The 7,767-nt window shown below is 43.7% G+C and overlaps 1 long non-coding RNA gene across 2 annotated transcripts; it reads left to right on the forward strand.

Annotated features, from left to right (window-relative positions):
• Window positions 1–4,560: 4,560 nt before the first annotated feature.
• Window positions 4,561–7,395, forward strand: LOC118492557. 2 transcript variants are annotated; one of them, XR_004894477.1, is made up of 8 exons: window positions 4,608–4,855; window positions 5,006–5,080; window positions 5,173–5,299; window positions 5,380–5,484; window positions 5,574–5,699; window positions 6,639–6,726; window positions 6,806–6,870; window positions 7,000–7,395. It is a non-coding gene; the product is annotated as an uncharacterized LOC118492557 (long non-coding RNA). The 2 variants fall into 2 exon arrangements; XR_004894476.1 differs by having other exon boundaries at window positions 4,561–4,855; window positions 5,574–6,726.
• Window positions 7,396–7,767: the final 372 nt, after the last annotated feature.

A 7,767-nucleotide genomic window follows, 5' to 3' on the forward strand; every position in this document is an offset into this window, starting at 1 on the left:
AAATATAGAACCGAAATTGTATGGCACAATTATCGGTTAACACGCCCCCGCAGTTTGAGCCGGAGAAGACCGAAGGCATAAACTGGATCTGAAACGCAGGAACAAATGCTTCGGTAATCCTTTCGTGAAGATATCTGCATACTGGTAATCGGCAGGGACGTGAAGGACCTTGACTGAGCCAAGGCGGACCTTTTCTCGGACGAAATGAATATCCAGTTCTATATGTTTGGTGCGCTGATGTTGAACCGGATTATCGGAGAGGTAGACAGCCGAGATGTTATCACAGTAGATGAGCGACGCGTGACGGACAGGGACATGTAACTCGAGTAGAAGGTTGCGAACCCAGCTGAGTTCAGCAACGGTGTTTGCCACGGCGCGGTATTCAGCTTCTGCACTTGACCTTGAAATGGTGGACTGACGTTTAGAAGACCAAGAGATCAAGTTGGATCCCAAATAAACGCAATAGCCGGATGTTGAACGTCGAGAATCGGGGCACCCACCCCAATCAGCATCGGAATAGGCAGTCAATTCTGTGCTGGATGACTTAGAAATCAGTAACCCGTGCTCTAAGGTGCCCTTGAGGTAGCGTAGGATCCGTTTGAGAAACTGAAAATGCGGTTCTCTAGGGGCATGCATAAAAAGACAGACCTGTTGAACGGCATAGGCGAGGTCAGGTCTGGTGATCGTGAGATACTGAAGAGCCCCGGCTAAACTCCTGTAGAGAGAACCATCGTCAAAGGGTGAACCACTGTCGGCACTAAGTTTAGAGCCAGGCTCGACAGGGGTGCTAGCGGGTTTACAATTAGACATGTTGGCACGAGTGAGAATGTCCGCTGCATAGGTAGACTGAGATAAGAATAACCCGTTAGCATGTTTGGTTACAGCAATGCCCAAGAAGTGATGCAAAGTCCCCAAGTCAGTCATTTTGAATTCAGTTGTAAGGGACCCGATTATTTTCCGGAGCAGATCATCACTGGAGGCCGTTAGTATAATATCGTCCACATAGAGCAAAAGATAGGCCATCTGATCTCCGTGATGGTAAATGAAAAGAGATGTATCGCACACGCTGCTCCAAAATCCGCACTTGATTAGGTAACCTGCAAAACGTTCATACCAGGCTCTAGGAGCTTGCTTTAAACCGTATAAGGATTTGTTAAGTTTGCACACATATTTGGGGTTAGCTGAGCAAGTGAAACCGGGTGGCTGAAACATGTATACAGTCTCTTTTAAGTGTCCGTGTAAAAACGCATTTTTGACGTCGAGCTGGTGAGTCGACCATCCGCGTGATATAGCGAGACTCAGGACAGTACGAATGGTAGTGGGTTTGACTACTGGGCTGAACGTTTCATCACAGTCAACGCCCACGGTTTGGCTCTTTCCGTTAACAACCAAACGTGCCTTATGCCGTTCTAGAGAGCCGTCAGCATGGAACTTGTGCTTAAAGAGCCACATGCATCGTATAATCGGAACATCGGGTGGGCGAGGGACAAGTTCCCACGTGTTGTTGGCCAATAGAGCTTCATATTCATCAGTCATGGCAACTTTCCAGTTTGGGTCGGAGAGGGCGGTTAAGTGAGACTTTGGAAGGGGGGACATGGTGGGAGCAGTGTGTGTATGGAGAGAGTAGGGAAGTTTCGGTTTGAAAATGCCCGAACGAGAGCGGGTCTGCATGTGATGAGACGGTGCAGGTGTGGGTTCGGGTTCGGGTTGAGTGTGGGGCGGAGGCGGGTGGGCCGGTGGGAATGTCTGAGCCGAGGGGATGTCTTGGGCCGAGGGAATGTGTTGGGCTGGTAAAGGTGTGGGTATGGGATTGTTGGGTGTTGGCATATGGGCCGTGGGCTGTGAAGGGGGGTATGGGCTGTGGGCTGGTAGAGCTGTGGGTATGGGAATGTTTTGGGCTGTAGATGTGGTGGGCTGTGGACGAGGTAAACTGGGTCGGGGGGTATGGGCCGTGGGCTGTGAAGGGGAAGCGAAGAGGGCAGGGTCAAAGAGAAGGGGGTTGGGGTCGAGAAAGTCATGCGATGGAGGTGGTGTGTTAGGAGTGGCCATGGGAAACACTTGTTCGTCAAATGTTACATGGCGGGAGAAGATGGTTTTGCCCGATGTGAGGTCAAAGCAACGGTAACCTCGGTAGTTGGCCGGGTACCCGAGAAAGAGGCACGTCGTGGATCGGTGGGTGAGTTTGTTGGGGCGGGTGGCGGTGGTGTTGGGGTAGCAGATGCATCCGAAGACGCGGAGGTGGTCATAGGACGGTTCACGAAGATAAAGGAGGGACAAGGGCGTACGGTTTTGGTGTAGTTTAGTGGGGAGGATGTTGTGGAGATACGAGGCGGTGTGAAGAGCCTCAACCCAAAATGTTGATGGGAGGGAGGCATGAGTGAGGAGGGTAAACATGATTTCGTTAATACGACGAATCATGCGTTCCGCCTTTCCATTTTGTTGAGAGGTGTGAGGGCATGAAAAACGAAGTTGTATGCCGTTTTGAGTAGTGAACGTGTGGAGGCTGGTGTTGTCAAATTCACCGCCCATATCGCATTGGATTGCTTGTATGGGTAGTCGAAATTGTGTGGTGACAAATTGGTGAAATTGAATTATTTTTGAATAAGTTTCCGATTTAAAACGAAGGGGGTAAACCCACGTATATTGAGTAAAGTCATCGATGATGACTAGATAGTACTTGTACCCTGCATGGCTTGTTAAAGGTGATGTCCACAGGTCACAATGCAATAATGAAAACGGACATAAAGTAGATGTGATAGAATCGGAAAATGGTAAGCGTTTGTGTTTCGACAATTGACACGCATGACAAAGAGACGAACTCTTGTGTTTATTACAAGAAATAAAATTATTCAAACGAAGAAAATCCATAACGGGTTGACCCGGATGACCGAGTCGGTTATGCCAAAATGCAGATTCTTGAGAGGAAGCAAAACAAGCAGTGGCGGAAGCGTTTGGTGTGAGCGGGTACAAGTCACTCGAACTGTTGTGGCGACTCAGGATCGTGCCATCCTTGAAATCCTTCACAGAAAAACCATATGGGTCAAACTCAATAGAAGTGTAATTATCGATATTGAATTGGCGAACAGAGATAAGATTTTTAACAATATTGGGGTTAAACAGGATATTTTTGAGGTGAAGAGGTTTAGAGGCAAAGTTTAGGGTGGAGTGTCCCGAGCCCAAAACCGGAACTTTGTTGCCATTACCGACAATTATTGACGCTATTGGTACAAACGTGGAAAACGTGTCAATATTAGTTTTATCAAAAGAAACATGGGAAGAAGCACCTGTGTCGAAATTCCATTGGTCATCCATTGTAGCGGACTCCATAGACAGAGCATGAACTGCATCCGCAAGCTGGGTGGGTTCGAGAGGATCCACTTCTGCTAAATGAGCCTGTGCCGACCTGTGATTGCCTTGGCTGGACTGGGTGTGTGGAGCGGGTGGGGGCTGCCATGGGTTGGACCAATTTTGAGTTGGGTAAGGGCATGGTGGAGGTGTCCAATAGGGTGGGGCCCAATAGGGTGGGTAATATGGCTGCTGGGAAGGGTGGTTGAAAGTTCTGTTGTAAGAGTGTTGGGGTGGGGCATTGTGGTTTCGGTTGGAGTTGTGACTGGGCCGAATGAGGATGAGGGGGTGGGGCCGGTTGGTGGTTGGATGGTGTTGGCGAGGGTGGAATGGCAGCAACCAAGGCGGGAGAGTTAACAACCGCATCTCGGGTTTTTAAGCGCCCGGACTCGGAGTGGAGTTGGTCGATAGCATCTTCCCACGCCGGGAGAGACTGGTTGAGAATGGCTGAGATAGTGTCATACTCTTTTGGCAGCCCCTTAACAAGGTGTAAAATACGTTGTTGGTCGTTCATAGGGAAATCCAAGGCATGGAGTTGGTCGGTGAGATCGCGTATTTTCTGACAATACGCGTCCAGGCTAGACATGGAAGCGAGGGTGAGATTGGCAAGCTCATGTTGGATAGCCTGAGAACGGGGTCCTTTGTTATTCACAAAGAGTCGTTTGACCCGTTGCCAGGCTTCAGCAGCAGTGGACTGATCGGCGAGAACCCGAACAAGCAGATCATCGGAAAGGGTGCTATAAATCCATTGCAACACAATGGAATCGATGTTCTCCCATGTCGCGTATTCGGGAGAGTCTTTAGCGGGGGACGGCGAACCGTCAATGTGAGAAAGCACTTGGTAGCCTTTTGCGTGAAGCATAAAGAGCTTAACCCATGATGCATAAGAAACCTTGGTACCATCGAGGATACGAACTTTATTCTGGATGTTGCTAACGGTGTATACCGGATGAAGGGGTTTGTGGGTGTTATCGGTGGTGGCAGCAAGGATTTCCTTGTCTGCAGAGGTTTCGGTGTCTGGCATGGGGCCGAAGAAAGTGAAGGCTGATCGAAATCAGAGGAGGACGGCAGTAGGGTGATCGAAATCAGGAACCCTAGAAGGGTGATACCATGTAAGAAACTGTAATCCCTTGGGAATTTCATTAACATGAACTGTACATATATAGTTACAAAGGAAACAGATAAATACGGAAATGATCAATTACAATCAATACAATTAATTACAAAATATAGAACCGAAATTGTATGGCACAATTATCGGTTAACAGATTCAGCTTTTCATGGGCGGCAAAACCAAACCCCAAATCTCATTTTAAATTTCAACTCACAAAAAGACCACTACACACCACGACTCAAATTCTCAAAACCAGTCATTCAAGATCTGCTTTATGTGCTCAACTTCTAGAGAGAGAAACCGATGAACGAGAAGTTGATACAGCGGCTGGAATCCGCCGTAGCACGGCTGGAATCACTATGTCTTCCTTCGTTCTTCCGATCCAACAACCATCAGGTTTGTGTTTTTGAATCTGAGTATCCATGAGTTTTGGAACAATAATTACGATTTTTGAGGTCTACGGTTTCAATATCCATGAGTTTTGGAACAATAATTACGATTTTGAGATCTAGGGTTTCATAACTCACCAAATCGGGCATCGTGTAGTTTATAGTGAATCAAGTCTGCAGATTTGGGATGATGTCATGGGCTGTTCTTGCTGTCACCTATTGCATAAAGCAGGTAAGCAGCCCAAAAACATTAACATCGGTTTCTTGGATATTACATGCGTAAATTTCTGAAACGGGTTGATAAGGTAGCAATGTGTAATCCAGTATGAAACAAACGGCAAAGTAGCAGACTCCATGCTTGTAAATACCGTGTTGATGTTGGTTTACGTTACAAAATTCTTTTGGTGGGAAGCTGGGTGCTGGAACACAATGGATATTGCACATGATCGAGGTATGTATGTTAGTACGTATGTATTTTGCTGTCATGTTTTTTCATCATATTCTTACAATATATATTGATTACATTGGCAGCTGGATTTTATATCTGTTGGGGATGTTTGGTTTGGGTTCCTTCTATATATACTTCCCCTGGCATGTATGTACCTTGTCAACCATCCTGTTAGTCTCGGACCGCAGGTGATTTTTTTTATAAATGAAATTAAAAAAAAGTATTTTTTTATACAAATAAAGGTGTAGAAACTAGAAACTGGGATTATTGGGTATAGCTAGCAATATCCATCCTAATAGCAGGCATTCTGTGCATATACATCAATTATGACTGTGACCGACAACGGCAAGAATTCCGTAGAACAAATGGGAAGTCATTGATTTGGGGGGAAGCTCCAAGGAAGGTAATTTCTTTTTATGCTGATGTAAGACCTCACTTATATACCGGTTCTGGTTGAGACGACTCATTTTCTTATTTTTGTCAAAACCACGACGGGTTGTATTTCCAACGAACACTTTTTTCTAGACTTGGCAAACAGGTCGGGTTGGGTCATGGGTCAAAACGGGTTCGGGTCAAAACAGGTCAATTAGAAAAAGGTTGTTTTGGTTCGGGTCGGAACGGTTCGGGTCAAAACGGGTTCGGGTTAGGTCGGGTCAGATTTTTTTTTTGAACAATCACATAGCCTAGAACATTCAAAACTTGCTCGATAATGAATCATTAAGTAGAAAGAAATCACCACTAGCTGTACTTGATTCCACAATACTAAATGCAACATTAAAACTACAGCAATATCGATTTGGGGTCATTTCAAAAAAAAAAAATGATTTCAATTACCTTTTCAAACAATATTTTAACCTAAAATATCAACCTCTTCAACTCAGCATCACAACTTATTGTTAAGAAAATGCAATGATAAAAAAATGGTCAAATCACTTCCACAAAGTTGTGTGTCAAGCACATGGATACATGGAGAATGCAAGTTGTGGGTTTTCAAATAACCATCAAATTCTCTTCTTCTTCTTCGTTTATCACTCAAATGACAACCAAGAAGGTGATGATAATGGTACACCAGTGTCAGTGTTCGGAGTTTAATGGTGATGGAGGTTCACGCCGAAACGGTTCACATCGAAACGAAACGATTCGATTCGAAACGGTACGGGTCGAAACGGTTCGATTCGAAACGGTACGGGTCGAAACGGTTCGATTCGAAACGGTACTGGTCGAAATGGTTCGCGTCGAAATGGTTTGCGTCGAAACGTTTGCCTCGAAACAGTTGCATCATACAGAATATGGTTTTGTGAAGGTCTTTCTTTATGATTACTCATTAACTCCTTTTTTTCAGCTTATGAAACCAGATATCTTTGAGTTTATTGAGAAGAATAACTTGCAGAAATGATAACCGCAAGAGTAGAAGAGACCTTCAACAGCAAGTAAGAACCATAGGGTGACGTTACAATTCTTTTTTTCTTGGTGAATGTTGGTTAATTGGTTTTTTTTTCCTTCTAATAGGTCTTTGTTTAATGGTCATGTGCAACTGTTGCAATGGGTCAAGCTGATTGATGCTGCTGAAGCAAGTGTGTTGTCCGGCTCACCTATACCCGCCTTTTTATACTTTAATTTTCCTTAAGTAAATGATGTTTTTTTAATCTTTTAATTATGAATATTTACTTTTACATTGTTGCCACGTGTATGTGTGTTTGTAGGATGTGGTCAAATGGGTTAACTATGTGTTTAAATGGTAAAGCGGTTTGGGAATGGCAATGGAAGCGCATGGCCACATTGGAAAATGACTCATCGGCTTACAAATATGTTAATCCAACAGTAAATAAAGGACAAAGAAGATAGGTTGTATGGGATGGAGGTGGAGGCACAAGAGAGTTCTCATATGGGATAATGCATCTATATTCTTGTGTTTATATTCTACCTTAAAAAAGTGTACATATACACACCATATGTTATTTTTTTTTAAACTTGATGGCCTAACTTATTGACTGTCCTATGCTTTAAAAGGTGTGAGCGGTTTCAGAAAGCTTATATGTGAGGATAGAGTATTTCACGTATGTGAGACGTTTGTATTTATAAAACTAATGGTTTCTCTACTTATCGTATTTTAACTTTTTAAATTTTTACACACTGACGAGATTAAAATATTAAACTAAAAAAAAACTTTATGTAAAACCAAAAAAGGTTTATGTAAAATCAAAAGAAACCTAAGCCTCAAGTATTACTCATGTATAAGTAGCTCATGCATAAGATACAAGTAATCTGTACATATTAACAAAATTGATTTGGGTCATTTTAGAATTCAGAGTGGCAATCTTTACATATCTTAAGAATTAATCATTTTGTGCTGTATTCTTTCTTAACGAGTCAAGTGGAAAAAAACGACGCTTAAAATGAAACGGGTCGAAAGTCATTTAAAATATAATGAGTCAAGTGGAAAAAAATGACGCTTAAAATTTCTTTTGTAA

Source organism: Helianthus annuus, chromosome 5 (assembly GCF_002127325.2).
Source record: "Helianthus annuus cultivar XRQ/B chromosome 5, HanXRQr2.0-SUNRISE, whole genome shotgun sequence".
In the NCBI taxonomy this organism is placed as follows: domain Eukaryota; kingdom Viridiplantae; phylum Streptophyta; class Magnoliopsida; order Asterales; family Asteraceae; genus Helianthus; species Helianthus annuus.